The sequence below is a fragment of the Osmia lignaria genome, chromosome 11 (assembly GCF_051020975.1).
Source record: "Osmia lignaria lignaria isolate PbOS001 chromosome 11, iyOsmLign1, whole genome shotgun sequence".
NCBI classification, from domain to species: domain Eukaryota; kingdom Metazoa; phylum Arthropoda; class Insecta; order Hymenoptera; family Megachilidae; genus Osmia; species Osmia lignaria.
This window is the reverse complement of record NC_135042.1, coordinates 1,642,586-1,668,005: the sequence shown is the minus strand read 5'-3', so window position 1 is coordinate 1,668,005 and position 25,420 is coordinate 1,642,586. Positions and strand designations below refer to the sequence as shown.

Sequence of the window (25,420 nt, the reverse complement as noted above, 5' to 3'; positions counted from 1 at the left end):
AGTAGATGGCAACGCGGGCCTTTCCCCCACCACGCTACGCAAGTGAAACAAAAACGAAACGCCAACGCTGTGGCGTTTTCCAATTTCCCTGGCAGCGGCATTTCGAAACGTGCTACGAAGTAGTGATCATCGAAGCAAAAAAATGAATTCGCAAAGCCGCAGTAAGTGTTTCTTTTCGTCTTTACTTCCCGAGTGTCATTGACAATTACATTCCGTGAACATTTGTAATAAAAATATTTGTTTCGAAATTTGCTTTGTCTCATATACAGTGGGTCAAAAAATTGAACCAAATGACGTGATGTTTCTCGAGAAGCCGTACAAATTAATTTACTAAAATATATGCTTTTATGGTCTTACAAAATGACAATTTGTTGAAATCGTGAGAAAAAGTAGTCAAGGGTAATTCTTGAACTTTTTTATGTGAGCGTATAATTAAAATTTAAATTAAAATATGTCTTTCGTAGATTCAAATAAGTTAGGGGTATACTGAAAATTTCGTCGAGATCGATCAATGCACTTAGAAGTTATAAGTAATTCAAATTACTTGGACAGAATTGTATTGAATAATTTACAAGCTAACAACAATAATACAATAATAAACAATAATAATAGAATAATAAATAATAGAATAAATATCTCTAAATATCAGAATCGACATCTCGCTTGGATATTTGGTGCAATGTTTGGGTTCCAATTCCTGTTGCATATATCCAGGTTTTACTGTATACAGAGATGTATAGATGAGAAGTCGCGATTTTCGGAAATTGAAATTACTTGTAACTTCTAAGTGCATTGACCGATATCGATGATATGTTCAGTATACACATTACATACTTAAATTTACAAATGTCATATTTTAAATTTCCATTGCAAGCTCTGATAAAAAAGTTAAAAAATTGCCCGTTACTATTTTTTTCCCGATTTCGATAAATTGGAATTTTTTAAAACGACAAAAATAGGTATGTTAATAAACTAATTTGTATAGCTTTTCCAGAAACCTCACGTTATTTGGTCCGATTTTAAATGAGCTAATCTGTTTTAAATGGTGAGCGAATAATTTTGTGACCCCCTATATATTTCTGCGGTAATTTGTGTGGAGAAAATTTTTGTCTTCCGGAATATTTTTCCATGATACATTGGTTTTCTGTGAACTGGTTTATTCGTATTTTGTAATTCAATACAGTTCAATACATGTAATTGTCAATGAATATTCGTAAATTTGTGGATAAATACATTTCAAATTTCTCTGCGGTACATATTATCCATGTTTTTCAATTTTCTTTTAGAACATACCAAGGGAAAATCAGTGGGAGTGCAACAGCAACCGCAGGCGCTGTTGCAAGCACTCCCAGAAGAGGAAGAGTACATGGAACCGGAGTTGCAAGAAGTACAGCCGCAGTTGCAACTCCAGCCCCAGCCGGCACTGCAATTGCAACTTCCGCCGCAGCAGCCGCAGCAGCCGCAGCAGTCGCAGCAGCCGCAGCAGTCGCAGCAGCCGCAACAGTCGCAGAGATCGCTGCGTCTGCAGCAACCACCGCAGCTGCTGCCCGTGTTCCAGTTGCAGCAACAAATGCAGCATCTGCAGTTGCAGCAGGAGCACAGAGCACCGCAACGGACGCCGTTGTTGCGACTGCAGCAGCAAGTTCAGCAGCAGCACTCGCGGGAGATCAAAGAGCTGCGGTCGCAGGTGCAGATGCTGCAGCTGCAGATGCAACAGCTGCTCTGTGCAGTGCCGCAGCAGCAGCAGCAACTGCAAGACCAACAGCAACTGCAAGACCAACCGCAACAGCAAGACCAACTGCTGCTCCAGCAGCAGCAGCAGCAACAGCTATACCGACAGCAACAGTTGCTCCAGCAGCAGCAGCAACAAAACCAGCAGCAACAAAACCAGCAGCTGCACCTGTCGCTGTCTGGTGATCAATTATTGCTTCCGCAGCAACCGGTGGTGCCGCTGCAGTTGCAGCATTTGCAGCAACAAAGCGTAAGTCGTTTTCTTACGTTCCTGTTTGTACGTTATTTCTGCTATTCATTGTTTATACATAATAACGTAATATTTATATTTCCAGTCATTGAAAAGTATAGAGCAGCGGATGGTACGCCAATGCCGCAGGGCGATGAACCGGCAGCTGCGGGAAGAAAGGGAGCGTCGCGGTCGCGGCCGCGGCTCGGACGTGCAAGCTGGCTGCCCGTGCGGGTATATTCCCAACATCCTTGGCACGGGCCACAGTGCCGCTTGCATATGGCGTATGCCGCCAACCGGAGAAGGTAATTGGAGGCAATAGCCGTTAGAAGTGAGTATGACGATAATATATGTATAATATGTAATAATGAAAGATAATATACAAATATAATTTCTTTGATTTCAGGAACTATTATTATATTACTACTACTACTACTACTACTACTACTACTACTACTACTACTACTACTACTATTACTATTACTATTATTGTTATTGTTATTATTATTATTATATTTATTATTTGTATTGTTGTTATTATTATTAGGTGTAATTATAACATTTTCCGCTAGTAACGTTCTTGTCATTCATTCTTCTATTCCTTATCCTCTGTACTGACGATGTACACATACGATTTCCTAAATCCTTAGTTTTTGAAATATAATGAAAAATATCAGCAGACGTTCGTGCGATTTATGCGTCTTTCTCCGTTCCATTATTATTTAAACATATTTACATGTCTACATATAATGTAATAACAATTTAGATCATTTTGTTGGATAGAGTGTACAGAATTGTTACGTGGAGAAAGGACCTGAATATCTGCTACTGTAAAAGCATAAATCATTTCCAAAATTGAATACTTGCAATTTTTCTAACAAGATTGATTATCTAAAAAGCTATACAAGTTAGATAAAAATGGTTAGCATACAAAAATTTATAACTCACTTATTAAAAGTTACAAAATGAAATAACTCTTGTAATTTATCAAACGTTGTTGAAAGTGGATGATTTTCGCTGTGAGGTTCATTTCGGATACGATCCTATTTCCAATGCTATATCTCGATTATTATTCAACTAAATCTTTTGCTTTCTGACTGTATTAGATAATTATGTATGGACAATAATTTCATATACATAAGCAGTGTATTTTCTTTGTAGTTATTGTTTATATACAGTTCATTGCGGGTGGACGATTTTCGCTGCGAGTGCCTGAAGATGGATACAGTGACGATTTCCTTTAAAAGGATATACCAACCTTCGGCATTCCATTTATAGGAATTCGAAGAACAATATCGGGACATATTATTTTTTAAAAAAAGTAACCTTAGGCACTCGATTTATAGGAATTCAGAGTACAATATCGGGACATATTATTTTAAAAAAAACTAACTTTAGACATTCAATTTGTAGGAATATTCTTTCCTTGATTATTTTATATTACAAAAAATGTATATATAACATTTGCCTAAAGGAGTTAGGTCGTTCATATATTTCCTAGGTCATGTGTGCAGTATCGTATTTTATACTTTGCTGTAACGTATATAGTAGAGCTGCCGTAGCATCCGTGTGTCATTTAGGTGTATGCGAAAAGTGACGTAGCATAGCATGACGTTAGTTGGATGCGATAATTCAGGTGGCGTTGAAATCAGTTTCTGTTCGGCCTAATTTTCGATGAAACGTTGACTGTTTTACCGACGCGGAATTCGAAGTTCGGCCTCCACGCTAGCATCGCCTTAAAAGTAAGAAAAAAGTATTATTCCTCTCTGTACCTCGGAAATAAGAAGACGTAAAACCGTGTGCAATAAAGAGTTACATTAGTGCCTAAAGTGTCTACATTTATTCCTCCTGGGGAAACTTACAAAACCACTACATTCTGTTCGGTCTAATTTTCGATGCAACGTTGACTGTTTTACCGACGCGGAATTCGAAGTTCGGCCTCGACGCTCGCATCACCTTAAGTATGTGATTACATTCATGGTCAATAATATTAAATTTGGAAGTGATTTAATGTATATGTGGAACTTTTATTGAGTCTTGTGCGCAACATTTTTATATTTTTTAACAAAATAATGTAAGAAACGAGATGTCCAGTTTTTGACAATCCGACTTAGCACGGTGCGTAGCAAAGCTTGTTTCATAAAACAACTAATTGTTAGATTAGTAAATTATGTATATCGTTTGACAGGTATAGGTTAGAGTACAGGAATATTTACAAGGTGGTCATTAAGATACCAGGGGATCATTCATCCACGTATTGCATGTAATAGGACAAAAGATACAATAATATTGCCTAATTATGCAAATGTACTGGTTTGTTTTGTTTCATTAGTAGTGCATGAGTGCTTGACAATACGGCATGACATGGTGCGTATCATTCTCATTGCAAAGTAATATCTGTCTATTTACCGCAGTAAGAGGAGTATATAATACAGTTTTATTAATAAATAATTAAGTTGCAGCCAAAATCAAATGTTTGATATATTTAACATTATTTGGTAAGTAGTTTTGTGTATTAAAGGTATATTACTATCGCTGTGAAATCTATTCACATCTACCATTTCTACAGCCTCCAATTGATTTCAGCGGTTCTCATCACCAATTATTGTGTATCACAATAATTATTTGTAACATTTGACAGGTACAGGTTAGAGAGAAAAATATTTGGAAATTGAATGCCGTTACTTTCTTACAAGACATATCTGGAAGTATGTTTAAGGTAACGAAATATTACACCTTATTATCTTCAGTACATTCTTTATTACAAATTAATGTTGTTGAGTACAATGTATCAATATAAAATAATATGATTCCTTTTTTTTACTTTCAGCATTCATTCAGACATTGATGAGGAAATTACAAGCAAAAAATTATGGAGTACAAAAGTTGAATAGATACATTAAAGAAATTCAGCAGTGTGGAATGAAATACTAGGACAAATAACAAAAACGTACTCTGCAAACAGATGCAATTACTTTCTCGCAGGATATATGTGGAAATATATTTGAGGTAAAAGAAATATTAAACCATATTTTCTTCAATACATTCTTTATTTCAAATTAATGATTTTGAGTACAATGTATCAATATATTATAATATGATTTCTTTTTCTTTATTTTCAGCATTCATTCAGACATTGATGAGGAAATTACAACCAAAAAATGATGGAGTAAAAAATTTGAATAGATACATTAAAGAAATTAAGCAGCGTGGAATGAAATACTAGGACAAATAACAAAAACGTACTTTGCAAACAGATGCAATTACTTTCTTGTATGATATATCTGGAAATATGTTTTAGGTAAAGAAATATTAAACCTTATTTTCTTCAATACATTCTTTATTCCAAATTAATGTTGTTGAGTACAATGTATCAATATATTGTTACGTCGCGAGCGAGATACGGCGCGCGACGTACAAAATTAAAAAAAAAAGAAAATTAATAATGGTTATTAATACGCGGTTGAGAACGGTATTAGCGCTGCCACCAGTCCTAATCGCTCGTGACGATGTTGGATCACTCACGATTAGAACAATAAAAGAGTTGTTAGATAAGTTAATAGATTAATTTAGAGATTAATCGGGTTCGTCAATGCTCTAGTCCCATACGGGCCCCTCGTGTGAATTTGCGCTTAGATGGTAGGCGTGAAAATGAAGGAAAGGATGTGTTTGAAACGTAAATGAATTAAAACTGGTTAGGTGTAACAAAAATATAATTTCGGAAAAATAAGCATGACATTAAAAGTATTTGGTTAACAGGAAGTACGAGCTGTTTGAAATACAAGAGAAAATAAATATATTATAAAGAAAAGTATAAATTATATGAAAATGAAGCTACTGATTACTGGTTAATCAAAGTTTGATTAATTGATTCGATAATTCGAGCAACGATGTTCGGCGAAGAATTAAGCGCGAAAAGAAAGAAAGAACGGTCCCAGAGGATAAATTAGCAGAGCCACGGTTTCGTGGGGCCGTCTTCTTTGCGTGTGAATCGGAATTTATTCAAGAATATTAATGTTCGATACCTTAAATCGTAACGTTGGACGGCACGATCTAGTGGGATATTTTCCAGAATACACGGTTTCGTAGATCGCCCGTTTTGCCTCACTACGTCCAGATTTGTCGTATTGGATAGAAATGAAATGGACAACTTACCAAGATCGATGTAAAATAGTATATGATAAGACTTTGAACTATTTGTCGCTTATTTATCTCTGGTGTCGTCTAGAATCTGGAAGTCAAAGAAGAGATGAGAAAGCTATCACTTGCACTGCGCGTTCGCGATCGGCCTTTTATTACGGTGTTACGGGACGATTAATTACGAAACGAATACAAACTAATTGCAAAACGACGCGACGCGGAAAAAGAAAAATAAATAATATACGAACGATATAAAAACGAAAGAGAAAAGATAGAAATTGAAAAGTGTGAAATAAATTTAACGTATTCGTTTGAGTCCTTGTCACAAAACCGCGAACCGAAACACTCTCGACACTCTGTCTTGATGAAGACTTGCCGAGCAATCTAATTACGCGATTTTACTAACAACTCTATCTCTACGCGAACACGGGCTCCCCGTCACGTACCTTGCGATTTTTCGACGAAGAGTAATTTGCCTCAGTCAAGCGATCGTGTCTCAGGGTTCGACCCGCGATCAAGGGCCCAAAGTGGGGACATCATTTGGCAAATCAGGGTACGTGTCGGAGGGGAAATCCCGTGCGTATTGGGCTAGTTGGCCGTTCTTCCTAGTTTTCTCATCCCTTCCTGACCTTTCTTTCTGCCTTTGTTTAAGGTTGTCCATTTCTTTCTACCCCTCTAACGCTACGCGGATTTCATGCGTCGCAATTCCAAAATTTCTGGAATATTCGAAATCTACTACGACTTAATTTATTCGAATTCGTTAATCAAAGAGGGTTCTCCAAATGTCGTTTCCGGTATCGAAAGAGGTCTTCGTTTTAATACAGATATTTGATTTACTGTTCCGAATGACTATTAGTTGAATACTGTTAATTATTCTGTTAATCCCTTTTTAGCGGTTTGCGCAAGATGCAACCGGTGTTTTATAATCGTCGTCAAATCGCGGATACATGCGTGTTGCATTTATCGTTAGTTAATATTCGTTCCGCGCTTATTAGTTATTAATGTTCTTATTCGTATTTCGACGATTTACGTATATTCGAAACGTTCTACGTTTAACGTTTAACGACGATGTTTATTGTCTCGAACATTCGTCAACAATTTCGAACTACAGCGGTTGTCACGCAAACCCTCGCATTCCAATATCATTCAAACAGTTTCATTCCGTAGCATACCAATCGCTTTGTTCTTAATTGCATTCATTCCTTGTGGAAGGGTCGGCTGACGCATGTTTTGTAGGAATGAGAGGTACCTCGCTAATAGAATAGAAGAAAATTCTTCTTTATGTTGCACGGTTAAGTTGGGAAATTTCCAAGTGCGTCGCACTGCTTAACCGCGCGGCGAAGGATGTTTATGATACCTCTCCCTAAACGGTTTCGACTTTCGAAGTTTTTGTCGCTGCGTAGTTTCGACTAGGCAATCATCCCAAAGAAAGGTTGACTCGTATTATTTGAAAGAACTAAATATAGCCTCCTTTGTGTGCCTCGCCTGGGATTATCTCCAAGTGCTTCGCACTGGCGAGGTACACAAACTTGGTGTATTGACGGTTAAACTATTGAAACTAATAAGAGAAAAGGAAAAAGGAGAATTATAATTTTAATCTCAAACTCCTTTCTTGACTTCTCCGTGAGGAATCACTTCCAAGTGCACACGCACCCGACGGAAGAACACAAGATCGGAGGAGCGCGAACAGGTAAACGAGGAAAAGTAAAATAAGAAAGGCCCTTCCTTGCGCCCCTCACGTGGAAAGTTTCCAGATGCAGCGCACCCGATGAGGAACGCAAGGTCGGGTTAATGAAAAATGAACCCGGACGTAACAATATAATAATATTATTTCTTTTTCTTTATTTTCAGCATTCATTCAGACATTGATGAGGGAATTACAATCAAAAAATTATGGAATAGAAAAGTTGAATAGATCCATTCAGGAAATGAAGGACATGTATGCATTTGTTGCAGTATGTTAATAAAAACATACTACGGATAGTTCAAATTTTTTATGCATATTTAATAAGTGAAAATAAAGATATAATACTAAATAAAAATAATGTTTAAATCTGTTGGATATTATACCTAACCTATCCTATATTTATTAATTATTTCATTCTGATATTATAAATTAATAATAAATTACACCACATTTTCAAGCTTGAACGCATGTGCCAAGTTTATAAGCAATGCGGTTAATGTGCACATTTGTTAGCTCGAACGTTCATTTGAATCAGTTGCTCATTAGTACATACTATTAAAAAATCAAATGTGGAATAAGTGCTACCGTTAATAAAAAGAAAGTATTATTTCGATTGCTTGTGATTATCTCACAAAAGGAATAGAAAATTTATAGAAGTACTATTCAATTTATGAGATTTTAATAACACTATCAACTGTATACAAGGTTGTCAATTATTATTTGTAATAAACATATTTATTCAACAGACAATGTATACATTTTCTGTAGCACATTAATAAAAATGTAGTGTTTAAGGTTTATTTCTTTAGAGACATTGGAGACATGACAATAAACATATAATGCACTTTATTCAATAAATATAGGAGCACTCATTTACATGAAATTAAATAAACCTACTTGCAAAGTATAAATCTTATTTAACTGACTACGGTATATTTCTATGGATTTTCTTACAAAGTCTTCTTTATTTACAGGTTTACAAGATGCTTTTAATATTTCATTCATATACAATAATGCGTGTACCTTGTCTACGTAATTATTAACTGATTACTGACTATCATGCAATGTTTAAGAAAATATTTAATTATATTTTATTTATCACTGAATGAAACATTAACTAATTTGCATTGTTATTCTTTATTACTTGTACTTTAGTGTTTAAACCTATTAGAAAAGAATGACTGGGTTCTTACACCTGACGTTGATACAGTGTGGTTCGACTACATTTTTCCTTACTAACTAAGAAACTTATTTAATATACACTACTTTTAACTATTATACTAATCACAAATTTTATCATCTTATTTTGTTTATATCTTAATTAACAAAAGCATTTGTATATATAATTTGTTATGATTTCCTCTTTCCATTTATGAGCTATAATTTAATGACAAATTTTTGTTGAAATCCTGATAGAAGATAAAATCATTTAGGTTTAATACATCTAATAGAGGGTGAACTTTACTTTACCGGACCCAAAATTTTGGACTTTTTTTTTTGAATCTATAGTTTTTGATGCGGAGAATCCAAAAATGCAAGTCTCAACTTTAGGAATTCAGTGGTTAAAAAGTTATAAGCGTGTAAAGTTTGACATTTTTAGCGGATTTGTTACGTTACTGTGACGCCATATTGACTTCTTGTCCAATGAACGGTGTCGCTAGCTGTAGGCAGATTCACGTGGGTGCCGACTACTTTGGCGGGTAAATCTGATACTGTCTGAGTTAGTTAGGTGTATATTTTTTTAAAGAGAGAGAGAGAATTCAATTTTATGAATAATTTAAATACAGCTAGTGATGGGACTCATACCCAGCAAATAGAGTCAAATTGGCGGCCGGCGAAGGACTGGATGAGGGGGAGGGGTCGTTTTCACGATGAGGAATTTGCCGATTGCTTATGCGAATATCTGTGGCGACGGTTTTGCCGTCACAACAACATAGACCTCATGGAATCAATGATGGAAGCGATTCGGAAACAATATGTTTTTAATTAAGGTAAGCAGAAGTTTAGTTCTACGCTATGCGAGGACCAATCAGGTTATACATCTAAGGCAATATGGCGTCACAGTAACGTAGCAAATCCGCTAAAAATGTCAAACTTTACACGCTTATAACTTTTTAACTACTGAATTCCTAAAGTTGAGACTTGCATTTTTGGATTCTACGCATCAAAAACTATAGATTCAAAAAAAAGGTCCAAAATTTTGGGTCCGGTAAAGTAAAGTTTACCCCAACCAGCATTTTGTAATGTGACATCTCTGTAATATTTACGGATTCCAATTACTAGATGTTTTAAACTTCTCGAAAGTCGACTCTCGAAAATTGTCGTTACTAAGTTGTCGATCACCTGGCGAGGTTGTTGTCCCGATGACGTCGCCTATCTGTGACTGACAGAGACGACATCATCGGGTCGTTGACCTAGCTGACAACTGACAGTTTGAGAAAGTAAACACTCTCGGTTTTGGCAGGAGCATGACGAAACCTAATCAATATCTGCTAATAACTAAGGTCAAAAAGTTATGTGTAACGTTTGACAGATATAGGTTAGAATGTGAAATTTTACAGAAAGAATTTAAGGCTGAACTATACTTTAGGGGACACAAAATTATCCGCTTTAAACTTAAAAACAATCAACTTCACCACGTTACAATTATAATTTTAAACAATCGTAATTAATGTAAGCGCACCGAACACCATCTTTATGTATAGACATGGTTAATATGTGACGGCGCGGCGTCCAAACGGCACGACGTCCAAAAGGAACGCGTCCAATCGGCCCGGCGTCCAAACGGAACGCGTCCAATCGGCCCAGCGTCCAAACGGAACGTGTCCAATCGGCACGGCATCCAAACAGAACGCGTCCAATCGGGACCGTCCAATCGGAACGCGTCCAATCGGTCGGCGTCCAAGTGGGCATCACTCTATCTACATTAGATATAATGTCATATACAGAATCATTCCCACAGATCAATGTACATTTAATAACAATACAGTAATGCTCGGCTAAATTTCACTAAAATCAGCTCGGTTAAATTTCCACGACCCAGCCCCACTCTTCTCCCACCACTCAGCATAGCGAGCTTGGCGAAACCTGATCTCAGTAGACAAGGACAGAAAATGAATACAATGAAAAGAAAGAGAACGGACGCACATCAATTAGATGCCGCGACTGGAAAAAGTAAACATGCATTAAAGAAAATTTTATTTTCAGTCATTTTCGTCTTACGTTTATAATTGTGGAACCGATGGATAGCTGACATTCTTCCGATTAAAATCAGTCCAAACACGATATAATTTGAACCATATTTACTGTACATGATCCATTATGGTTTACATTATGATTAACTCTACGTGATTTCTTACGAAATCATTAGATAACGTAAATACAATCCGATTTACGTCGTGTTTGGACTGATTTCAATCAGAAGCATCTCAATAATTCAATGGTATAATTTTCATAAAAATAAGTTGAAAATTACTGATAGTGAAATTCTCGTTATTGCATGTTCACTTTTTTTACTCGCGGCATCTCTTTGAACTGCCTTGCCTCGACCGTCGATGCTAGACGTAGTACGTCTATCTCGCTTCCTCCTATCGTACCTATTCTCTTACTCTGTCAAGTTCTGCTCGAGTCAATTCTCGGAATAAAAACGCTACCCTGCTCGCGATAATTTCACTGCTGACTCCCGAAGGTAGTGAAATTTAGCCGAGCATTACTGTATCATTATTACGATATCTACATGAGATATAATGTAATATACTGATTGCTACCCAGAGATCAATGTATATTTAATAACAATATCATTAGCACTATATCTACATTCGATATAATGTAATATACTGATTCATTCCCACGGATCAATGTACATTTAACACCAATATCATTGGTACTATATCTACATTCGATATGATGTAATATACTGATTCATTCCCACAGATCAACGTAGATTTAATAACAATATCATTATTACTATATCTACATTAGATATAATGTCATATAGTGATACATTCCAGCAGATCAATGTACCTACATTTAGTACCAATGTCATTATTACCATATCTACACTAGATATAGTGTAATATACTGATTCCGTCCCACAGATCAATGTACCTTTAATAACAATATCATTATTACTATATCTACATTAGACATAATGTCATATAGTGATACATTCCAACAGATCAATGTACCTACATTTAGTACCAATGTCATTATTACCATATCTACACTGGATATAATGTAATATACTGATTCCTTCCCACAGATCAATGTACCTTTAATAACAATATCATTAGTACTATATCTACATAAGGTATGTAATGTACATTTAATAAAAATATCATTGGTACTATATCTACATTCGATATAATGTAATATACTGATTCATTCCCACAGATCGAGGTACATTTAATAACAATATCATTATTACTATATCTACATTAGGTATGTAATGTACATTTAATGACAACATCATTATTACCATATCTACGTTAGATACAATGTAATATAGTGATTACTACCCACAGATCAATGTACATTTTGTAACAATATTATTATTACTATATATACATTAGGTATGAAATCTACATTTAGTAACAATATCATTATTACCAAATCTACATTAGATATAATGTAATATTCGGATTCCTTCCCACAGATCAATGTACATTAAATAACAATATCATTGGTGCTATATCTACATTCTATATAATGTAATACATTGATACATTCCCACAGATCAATGTACATTTAATAACAATATCATTATTACTATACCTACATTAGATATATGGTGATATACTGATTCCTTCCCAGAGATCGATGTTCATTTAGTAACAATATGATTGGTACTATATCTATATCCGATATAATGTAATATACTGATTCATTCCCACAGATCAATGTACATTTAATAACAATATCATTATTACTATATCTACATTAGATATAATGTCATATAGTGATACATTCCAACAGATCAATGTACCTACATTTAGTACCAATGTCATTATTACCATATCTACACTGGATATAATGTAATATACTGATTCCTTCCCACAGATCAATGTACCTTTAATAACAATATCATTATTACTATATCTACATTAGATATAATGTCATATAGTGTTACATTCCAACAGATCAATGTACCTACAGTTAGTACCAATGTCATTATTACCATATCTACACTGGATATAATGTAATATACTGATTCCTTCCCACAGATCAATGTACCTTTAATAACAATATCATTAGTACTATATCTACATAAGGTATGTAATGTACATTTAATAACAATATCATTATTACCATATCTACAATGGATATAATGTAATATGCTGACTACATCCCACAGATCAATGTACATTTAATAACAATATCATTATTACCATATCTACATTAGATATAATGTAATATACTAATTCCTTCCCACAGATCAATGTACATTTAATAACAATACCGTTGGTACTACATCTACATTCGGTATAATGTAATATACTGATTCCTTCCCACAGATCAATGAACATTTAATAACAATATCGTTGGTACTATATCTACATTCGATATACTGTAATATACTGATTCATTCCCACAGATCACGGTACATTTCAAAACAATATCGTTAGTACTATATCTACATTAGATATGTAATGTACATTTAATAAAAATATCATTGGTACTATATCTACATTCGATATAATGTAATATACTGATTCATTCCGACAGATCGAGGTACATTTAATAACAATATCATTATTACTATATCTACATTAGGTATGTAATGTACATTTAATGACAACATCATTATTACCATATCTACGTTAGATATAATGTAATATAGTGATTACTACCCACAGATCAATGTACAATTTGTAACAATATTATTAGTACTATATCTACATTCGATATAATGTAATAGATTGATTCATTCCCACAGATCAATGCACATTTAATAACAATATCATTATTACCATATCTACACTTGATATAATGTAATATACTGATTCATTCCCAGAGATCAATGTACCTATAATAACATTATCATTAGTACTATATCTACATTAGATATAATTTAACATACTGATTACTACCCACAGATCAATGTACATATAATAACAATATCATTATTACTATATATACATTAGGTATGTAATGTACATTTAGTAACAATATCATTATTACCAAATCTACAGTAGATATAATGTAATATTCGGATTCCTTCCCACAGATCAATGTACACTAAATTACAATATCATTGGTGCTATATCTACATTCTATATAATGTAATACATTGATACATTCCCACAGATCAATGTACAATTAATAACAATATCATTATTACCATATCTACATTAGATATAATGTAATATACTAATTCCTTCCCACAGATCAATGTACATTTAATAACAATACCGTTGGTACTACATCTACATTCGGTATAATGTAATATACTGATTCCTTCCCACAGATCAATGAACATTTAATAACAATATCGTTGGTACTATATCTACATTCGATATACTGTAATATACTGATTCATTCCCACAGATCACGGTACATTTCAAAACAATATCGTTAGTACTATATCTACATTAGATATGTAATGTACATTTAATAAAAATATCATTGGTACTATATCTACATTCGATATAATGTAATATACTGATTCATTCCGACAGATCGAGGTACATTTAATAACAATATCATTATTACTATATCTACATTAGGTATGTAATGTACATTTAATGACAACATCATTATTACCATATCTACGTTAGATATAATGTAATATAGTGATTACTACCCACAGATCAATGTTCAATTTGTAACAATATTATTAGTACTATATCTACATTCGATATAATGTAATATATTGATTCATTCCCACAGATCAATGCACATTTAATAACAATATCATTATTACCATATCTACACTTGATATAATGTAATATACTGATTCATTCCCAGAGATCAATGTACCTATAATAACAATATCATTAGTACTATATCTACATTAGATGTAATTTAATATACTGATTACTACCCACAGATCAATGTACATTTAATAACAATATCATTATTACTATATATACATTAGGTATGTAATGTACATTTAGTAACAATATCATTATTACCAAATCTATAGTAGATATAATGTAATATTCGGATTCCTTCCCACAGATCAATGTACACTAAATTACAATATCATTGGTGCTATATCTACATTCTATATAATGTAATACATTGATACATTCCCACAGATCAATGTACATTTAATAACAATATCATTATTACTATACCTACATTAGATATATGGTGGTATACTGATTCCTTCCCAGAGATCAATGTACATTTAGTAACAATATTATTAGTACTATATCTACATTCGATATAATGTAATATATTGATTCATTCCCACAGATCAATGTATATTTAATAACAATATCATTATTACTATATCTACATTAGATATGTAATGTACATTTAATAACAATATCATTATTACTACATCTACATTAGGTATGTAATGTACATTTAATGACAACATCATTATTACCATATCTACGTTAGATATAATGTAATATACTGATTCCTTCCCACAGATCAATGTACAGGGTGTAAAAAATTTAAATGTCACGACCTATATGGGGTGATTCTACACCTCTGGATCGCTGGAGATCTGTCAAAGAAAGCGACCACAAAATTGAGCTTGACCCCTTATTTCAAGGTCAAACTTTTTTATTGGCTCATCGTATAGTGCTCATCGAGGGGATAAAAAGTCTGAGAGGAACCATGTGCCGGAAATCAACCCTTCTCCTAGAAAAAAGCCGTCAAAGTTTGCATATACCATAATGCATTAAACGTTGAGTCGCCCGGTACCCCTCTCCAGTGATCTTGGCGCGGCAGTCGCGCGTATCGCTCGAGTTTCATGCTATAGGACAATTCTTGAATTTCAATCACAATGCCAGCATATAGGAAGGGTTAATTCTAAGAGAGCATATTTAAAAAGACAAAATAACTACTGTGTGTAAAAGAAAATATATATATATATTACAGGCATGTTTCTGAATCATACAATATATGCATTTTCCAGAGTTTCTTTTAATTTTACTTGAACTCTTTTACCATTATTAAAGTTGAATTAATACTTACAATCGTTTTCAGACTGCTCCATTTTTTTTTAAATTTTATTTTTATTATTTTTTATTATTACGTTTATGTTCTGAAACAAAAATATGTAGATGTAATATTTGCAAAAAAAGATATAAGTAATAACAGTTACATTAATATTAATTAATGACTAGCGGTGGAAGATTATCGATTATAGTGGTATAGTGTTCATGTTGTATAGAACGAAAGTCACACGAACGGCGACAAGACCGTATATATCGAAACACATCAATACTTTTTAAAGCGTATTAGGATAACTAACATTCAATATGTACTTCTTATATATTTTTTTATTATAATCATTGAATACGAATCCGGAAACTATTTTCAACAGTGGCTAAAATTTTTGATTATTTCAATTGCGAAATATATAAAATATTATGAACTACGTATGTTTAAACATCGATAAAAGTGATAAAAATGACATTCGAAATGCAGTAGTACTCAAATATTTTTTTTCTTTCAATTCAAGTTGTAAAAAAAGAAATTCTAATTATTATATGCATGTGCGATTTCATACCAAGTTTACTGTCAACTAGTATAAATATATATAAAAAGAAAATTATTCGTTTGTTCCCCCATTTAATTGCGTTCGTTATTTAACACCCGAACAACGTTTCTAATAGCGATAAACGGTTCCTACATTCGTATTCAGCGCACATTCAACCGTTAGAAAGCAATATTGAATATAAACATTTTAAATAGAAATAAAAGGTTTTATTGATAATAAAAAAAAGAAAATATCTATTCATATTTGTTAACATATTTGTATTACTTTTTTATTATAATAATTATAATAAAAATTTGTTAACAATTCAAAATCTAAAGTTAAATAATGAAAATAATAAGTTATTCTTTGATGTAATAAAAATATTTTTGTTCAAAGTAACTATAATAATACACCAACTAAATAAACCGTACCACCAGCCATTAAGAATTATTAATATATATTATTATATACAACGTATACAAAAATAAAATATTGCTCGTTTCGTACTTACCACTTGTTCGATTCACTGATCGTCTGAAACTGAGCAGGAATCTCTGACTTCCAAAGGGAGAGAGGTGGTGGGGCACATTCCAGGATCGCACAAATTGTTCTCTATGTTTACATTCCTGTTGGTATGTACGTAGTAGCTTATATTGAACATAAATATTCGTAAATATTCTATTCACCTCAAATGCGCAAAAACCGAACGGCGTACAGTCAATGATCGAAATATTCATACCCTCTTAATGTAGCCAAGAAATGTACAAAGTATAAGTACAGTAAGTGTAATAAAAAGTGTCTAGTCAACGTTTAAAACAGAATACCTCATTTAAAAACTTGAGGTTTTTTTTAATGAGAAGATACAAATTTATTTATGAAGATATGTGTTTTTGTCGTTTAAAAAAATTACAATTTGTTGAAATTGTGAAAAAAAATAGTAAAAGGCCATATTTTTCATCTCTTTTCATGTGAGCCTATAATAAGAATTTGAAATATGTCTTTCGTAAATTCAAATAAGTTGTGGGTATGCAGAAAATTTCGTCGAGATCTGCCAATGCACTTAGAAGTTACAAATAATTAAAATTTCTGATAAAATGTGACTATTTATATTCTTAAATGAATAAAAAGTCGCGATTTTCGAAAATTTTAATTACTTGGTAGTGCTAAATACATTGACCGATCTCGATGAAATTTTCATCATACACATAACACACTTAAATTTACAAGTGTCATATTTTAAATTGTCATTGCAAACTCACATAAAAAAGTTAATAAAAAATTACCTTCTACTATTTTCTTTCACGATTTCAACAAATTGCAATTTTTTAAAACGACAAAAGCACATATCTTAGTAAATGAATGTGTATAAGTTCTCAAAAAAAAACCTCAAGTCATTTGGTCCAATTTTAAATGAGGTAATCTGTTTCAAACGGTAACCGAACACTGTTTTATTACACTCAGTATACAACCTGTCGGAATACGTTTTCTTCGATAAAACGTAATGTGTCGCGATGTACTTTTACAATCCGACTCTGGTAAAAAAGTTGAAGATTATTCAGTTCGAAGAATAATGTAATAATTATAAAATTATACACTGGACATTAAACAATCTTCATTTGAACCCAATGAAGAATTTATTGGCAATATTGAAAAATTTAATTTACATAAGAAAACCTGTAAACATAAAAAAAATGAGCTTCGTGAAGCAAATAAGGCAACGTGAGATAAAATCGTAACGATATAAATATACGAATCAGTGCCAAGACGCATAAAACGACGCGTGGAAATGTAATTGAATATTAAATAATGCAAATTTTAATTAAATTGCAAGTATTTCTGAATTTATGTTACATTAGATCCATTTAACATTGTCATGAGTTTTGTACTTATACCGTATTGCTTTACGTATGGAAAACGTTGATCTGTAACGGAAATCTACTATAAGTTGTCCTATTATTGCAATCGTCCTCACAACATAAACAAACATAGGTAGAACTCATAGACAGACCGCGTACTCAGTTGAAACGAATACATGGCAACGTTACATCTTCAATTGATTGATACTTGATTGAATCATTTGAAAATTGCTCGAAGGTAGTCGTTTTTAACTAATAATATTGAATTTTCGAAAATCCAAAACCGGCCACGTCTGCTTGGAGCGACTGGCAATTGTTTCCAAAATCCAAAACTGACCACGTCTGCTTGGAGCGACAAATAATTGTTTGTAAAATCAAACCAACCGCGTCTGCTTGGAGCGACCAATAATTGTTTGTAATTAAAAACAAACTGACCACGTCTGCTTGGAGCGACCAATAATTGTTTGTAATAAAAAACAAACTGACCACGTCTGCTTGGAGCGACAAATAATTGTTTGTCATAAAAAACAAACTGACCACGTCTGCTTGGAGCGACAAATAATTGTTTGTAAAAACAAACCAACCGCGTCTGCTTGGAGCGACCAATAATTGTTTGTAATAAATAAAAAACAAACCGACCATGTCTGCTTGGAGCGATCAATTGTTTCTAAAATAAATAAAAAACAAACCAACCACGTTTGCTTGAAGCGATGGGTAGACCTATAAAACATGCATCCCGTATAAGGAAGTATCGTGCGAATGAATCAAACGACGCCACGCAATTACGTTTGTACAAAAATTGCCAAAGAAATACAGAAACACGATGTCATGAAACTATTAACGAACGCCATTTGAGATTATCTGCAATGCGAAAATATATGCGTTCAAAATTATTGCGTGAAACGATAGAGGAGAAAAAACGTCGCCTAACCATAATTTATAATCGTTTAAAGAACGAATGTGTCGAAGAACGATCACATAGGTTTAGATTAATCAGTAGGCGCCTAGCAAACGAATCTGCTGAGGAACGGTAGCGTAGATTGAGATTAATCCATAGACGCTTAGCGAACGAATCTGCTGAGGAACGATCACGTAGATTGAGATTAATCCATAGACGCTTAGCGAACGAATCTGCTGAGGAACGATCACGTAGATTGAGATTAATCCATAGACGCTTAGCGAACGAATCTGCTGAGGAACGATCACGTAGAGTGAGATTAATCCATAGACGCTTAGCGAACGAATCTGCTGAGGAACGATCACGTAGATTGAGATTAATCCGCAGACGTTTAGCGAACGAATCTGCTGAGGAACGATCACGTAGATTGAGGTAAATCCACGGACGTTTATCCAATCAATGTATCGAAGAACGTTCACATCGTCTAATGCTCATGAAAAATCGTAATCGTAAAGTATTTTTAAGGGAAAGTACCGAATCAAAAACCACACGTTTAAGAGATATGCGCGAACGAGCTAAAAACCAAAGGAAAGAACGTTTCCTCCAGAAAGATTACTTTGAATCGGCTATTAATATTTTTGCTGATGTACCGTGTGCGGTGTGTTGCAAGACGTTACGCTTTACACACGCAGCCTTTGTCTGATCTAATTCCTGCAAATCTAATGGAATCAGAGAAGATAACAACATGTTCTCGTTGTCTAAATCATCTTAAAAAGCACAAAGTTCCATCACAGGCATTTTGGAATAAAATGGAACTAATGTCTGTACCTCAGGAGATAGCAGATTTGTCGGATGTCGAGAAACAAATGTTGTGCAGAATAGTGCCGTTTCTTAAAATCATGAAAATTCAAAATCGCTTCAGTCAGGAGTGGTGCAAAGGTCGGGTAGTCCTATTTGCCCGCGATGTGTTGGAAGTAGCCGAGCAACTTCCAGTCCAATTAAACCATACCGGTATAATGATTGTAGTGGAAAGTTACGAAAATTTGGAGCGACAGCAACAATTTAAAATAGATGTTGGAAAGCTTCGGGTAGCCTTACAATGGCTATTACAAAACAATGCTTTGTACAAAGACGTACAACCATGTTTTTCAAACATTACCAGTAATATTTTCGAAATAGCTCATGTCATTGAACAGCCGGCTATTGTAACAGAGGAAATTGAAATTGCACAAAGAAATACTGAACCAAACAGTAGATTTGTAGACGTTGGTCAGAATGTAGCTATTTTACGAGGCACGTTTCATCAAGCTAGCGATCGCTTCAGTATCGAATCTCGTGGCAAGCAGTGTACTGGCATAGCTGCAGTTGCATGTGTTGCGTTTCATTCCCTTGATCCTAGTACGTAGTGTACTAGTGATGTCGATTATGTGGTTATAGTAGGAGATAAATATTATCGTGATTGCATTAAAGCGCGAAGTATTCCTAACCCCAACGAAGTCAATGTAGACTATTTAGCCGCAACTGAATTATTGCCACATGCAACATTTAATAATAGGCGAGTCAGTATTAACGTTGACTATGAAATGTCGGTAAATGGTCACATTGATATTGATAACGGTGATGATGGATTTCCAAATTTAAAAAATGGTTTGATTACATTTTTTCAACGGTATATGTACGGAATTCTTACTGCGAATCTTACATCAATAGCCGTATCATGCAGCAACCAGTCGGAGACCACCTATTATTGGTTGTTTGATTCCCATGCAAGAGGTCCAAAAGGATATAAAGCACCGTTACGGGGCACCTCATGCTGTATGAAATTTACTGCTATTGATGTTTTACACGCCACTTTGCGTCGTAATTTGTATGCGAAACATGGCAACAGTAATGTATTAAATATCTTCTCACTAACACCTGTAACAATTGCATTCGAGAGAAATAGATCTTCACTGGTAGAAAGAATGCAACATCTATCAGTTGTGACCCCACGAAATGAATCCGACGCAACACGAATTATTTTCGAAACAAGCATGTTACGTTCGATTGACGAAGGTGTTCCCAACATTGATAATATCGTCTCTATCAGTAATAATAATAATAATAACGCAGAAAATAGCCCGATACAACTGGCAAATATACATAGAAAAACAGCGCCTCCTTTGAACCTAGAGAGGGAGAGAAGAATTGAAGAACTGTGTTGGTACTTCCTGTTTCCAGATGGAAAAAATGGATTCAGAGAGCATCGTGACATCCCAATAACACCATTAGATTACTTCCAAGCACGTATTCTGAGCAATGATAAACGGTTCCAACGAACAGATTATCTGTTGTTCGCATTATCTGTGGTTGAATATTACCGCGAAAAAGCTAGCATTTCAGTGTCATGTAGAATGCGCCAAGGTGAATATACTCCAGAGGGATTAGTAGACAACATACATCTCACAATGAGAAACATAAGAGGATCGGTATCATACTGGAAACGATGCTGTTCGGAATTAATCGCCATGGTCCGAAGTCTTGGACCGCCCACATGGTTTGCTACGTTCTCTTGTAATGATCTAAACTGGCCAGATATGTTGAAGGCATTACTACTATCCGAAGGTCAATCAACGACCGAACTTGAAAACCTAACGTTTGCAGATCGACTACAGTTGGTTCAGAGACACCCTGTAGTTATTGCATGACAATTTACGTTACGCGTAAACGCGTTAATGCAGTATTTAAAAAACTCGCATTGCTTAGGCGACGTTGTTACCGATTTTTGGTATAGAATTGAATTTCAAAATAGAGGAAGTCCACATTTGCACATGCTTATTTGGTGTGCAAACGTACCTGATTTCCTAACCAACGAAGGCCAAAACGTTATTGAGAAAATTGTATCTTGTTCATTGGAAGTCGAAAATCACGATATGAACGATATAGTTCGAAAAGTCCAAATTCATAAACATTCTCATACATGTTACAAAGATCGTAATAATCGTTCTTGTCGATTTGGATTCCCCAGACCGATAAGTGAAAGAACGATGTGCTTAGGCTCAGATGACACACTTGCCAACAACGGACGTTTCTGCGTACTTAAGAGAACCGCAAATGAAGTTATGGTGAATAATTACAACCCAAATCTTTTAAAGCTTTGGAAAGCAAACATGGATATTCAACCATGCAGAAATGTTACAGCCGTCGCATATTATATTGCTAAATACGCAAGTAAATGCGAACCGCAGGACACAGGAAATATTATTAAAGAAGCCGTTTTACGAGCGAAACGCCGAAACGATACCATCCGAAATCAATTATTTTCGGTATCTATGGCAATTCTATCTCAACGTATGGTCAATGCCATAGAATGTGCTTATCGATTATGCCATCTGCCTCTTAAAATGAGCTCGCGAAAAGCTGTATTTATAAACAGCTGTCGGCCTGAGCAGAGATATAGAATTCTGTGATTTGAAGAAACTGGAACATCATTTTTCAATAACATATTCGATCGTTACGTAAAGAGGCCAGACAACCTAGAAAACTTGAGTTTAGCCGAATTTGCTGTCCGATATGAAACAGTTTCAAGTGAAATATGGACAGAAGAAGATGGCGACGCTGAACTTAGAACTGACGATGAAGAAATTTCGAGATCGAAGTTTATAAAATTGAAGGACAATACCCAAATGCAAATAAGAAATAAACCAGCTGTACTCCGCCACCGATATTATACCCTGAACAGTAATAGAGAAGGATACTTCTATAACTTAATACAGTATAGACTCGTTATAAGCAAAACGCTCGGGACCGGACTTTTGCTTCTAACGTGTAGTTCCACCATTGTTTGATATTTGCCGACTGCTTCGAACGTAGAAAAGGACAGCGAGTGAAAAAGAGGACGGAGCGAAAACAAACCGTTCTATGTCAGCTAGGCAACAACGTAAGTTTGTTATTTATCATTTTTTTTCTATAAAACTTTTTCCATGATATTTCTGACATTTTTGTAATTAAAATGATACCAAACACGATATAATTCGGACCATATTTACTGTGTAAACTAGTTACAACCAAACGCACGGAACTGTCTTTCGAAATCCTCGCACATTGTGTTTTGCATCGGACCGAACAAATATACACGGTAAGTATGGTCCGAATTATATCGTGTTTGGTATCATTTTAATGAGAAAAATGTCAGAAATATCATGAAAAGTTTTATAAAAAAAAAAATGAAAAATAACAAAGTTAATTTGCCTCATCGACATAGAACGGTTTGTTTTCGCTCCGTCCTCTTTTGCACTCAAGGTCCTTTTCTACGTTCGAAGCAGTCGGCTAACATCAAACAATAGTGGAACTACACGTTATAGGCAAAAGTCCGGTTCCGTGCGTTTGGTTGTAACTAGTTTACACGGTAAATATGGTCCGAATTATATCGTGTTTGGTATCATTTTAATTAGAAAAATGTCAGAAATATCATGGAAAAAGTTTTATAAAAAAAAAATGAAAAGCAGCAAAGTTAGGTTGTTGCATTAGTGTTGCCTCACCGATATCTGATCCAAGATCATGTTACGTTACTCGGCGAGCGAGCTTCACGACGTCTCGAGGGGTATACCCCCCAGTGGTGGGGATGGTTTCTTTGCAAATATCGTACAGATCTTTTTAGCTTATAACGAGTCTATACTGTAGTGTGTCACATTCCATTTCGTGATGAAAGTACACTTATGTCCGAAAACGAATCTTCAGAACAATGTTTTCTTCGACGGCAACACGAGTTGAAACCTATGTTGGGTAACGCAACCGTCGAACAATTTACTCACGCAGAGCAAATTATTGAAGCGGCGCTCGCCCAGGCTGTTGCTTTGAATATTGTACATGGAGAAGAAACTAATGAACATTTAAGAGATCCAGTCGGAATTCATGCCGACGAAACAATATATTATGATGAAGGTGATTTATATGAAGATCAACAGCAAGAAACAATAGCAATGCCAGAAGGCGTGTTCCGTAATAGTATTCGAAGTCTTAATATTCAACAGAAAGACTTATTAAAATCAGTTTCCGCAGTAATTGAGAAATATATTAAAAAAAATGATGATGAAAATACGGAACAAATATTGCTTTTTATTACCGGAGGAGCTGGTAGTGGCAAGTCGTTTATTTTAAAATTACTTGTTGAACACGTTAAACGCTGCTATAATCCTACAGTTGATACGATGATAAAACCATCTTTCATTGAAATAGCTTCTTTGACTGGCATCGCTGCCCGTCAAATATTCGGAAAAACTCTGCATTCCTTGTTCTCGTTGCCTATTGAAAAAGGTACTGCAATGACCTATCGACGACTGACAGGACAGAGGCTCGAACAGGAGAGAAGAAAGTGGCGTCATACAAGGTGGTTGATTATCGACGAGATATCAATGGTATCTTATGAGAATTTGCGAATAATTCATTTAAGATTGCAAGAATTCAAAACAAATGATAAACTATTTGGTGGCGTAAATGTACTTCTCTTTGGCGATATCAGGCAGTTGCCCCCAGTAAAAGGACACTGGTGTTTTGTACAGCCACATTGGTGTACTGCAGAAATTAATTTATGGCATCAATTTTCATTCTGCGAACTCACCATTAATATGCGACAAAGAGATGACGTTGAGTCATCGATTTATTGAATAACCTTCGGTTTGGGGAAGTGACAACTTCTCAACTGGAAATATTATGCGAACGAAGAAGAGTTCCTCTAACCGGAGAGTTCGAGGATGGTGCAGCAATAAGAATATTCCCAACGATAAAATTAGTGGATGAATATAATTCAAAAATGACTGATGAATTAGCAAAATCCCACCGAATGTACGTCATTGATGCAATAGACGAATCCCGTGAGGCAGCTACATATGGAAAAAGGCCACCAGAAAATGTCATACCTACAAATGTAAATAATTGTGGCGGACTGTTACATACAATAAAGTTAACTGAAGGATCGCGAATCATGCTGCGACGAAATATATCAATTTCTGATGGTTTGATAAACGGCGCAATGGGAATAGTGAAGAAATTTACACGGCCGGCACTTCGAAGAGATCAACTAGAACAGGGAGAGTTGCCAGACGTGGTACTTATAAAATTTGACGACGAGTCCATTGGAAATAGATTTAAAGATATCGACGGTTACATCCCAATATCTCCAGTTGTAGCAACGTTTCAGGCGACAAAAGGTTATGGGGACGTCGAGCGCAGAATGTTACAA

General features: G+C 34.6%; 1 long non-coding RNA gene across 4 annotated transcripts; it reads left to right on the top strand.

Annotated features, from left to right (window-relative positions):
• Nucleotides 1-3,927: 3,927 nt before the first annotated feature.
• On the top strand, nucleotides 3,928-8,393 carry LOC117611291 (uncharacterized). Of its 4 annotated transcripts, none has more exons than XR_004583111.2 (6): nucleotides 3,928-4,078; nucleotides 4,149-4,327; nucleotides 4,417-4,679; nucleotides 4,791-4,969; nucleotides 5,083-5,261; nucleotides 7,952-8,392. It is a non-coding gene; the product is annotated as an uncharacterized LOC117611291 (long non-coding RNA). The 4 variants fall into 4 exon arrangements; XR_004583112.2 differs by having other exon boundaries at nucleotides 4,149-4,458; nucleotides 4,547-4,679; XR_004583110.2 differs by having other exon boundaries at nucleotides 4,149-4,679; nucleotides 7,952-8,391.
• The last annotated feature ends 17,027 nt before the right edge of the window (nucleotides 8,394-25,420 follow it).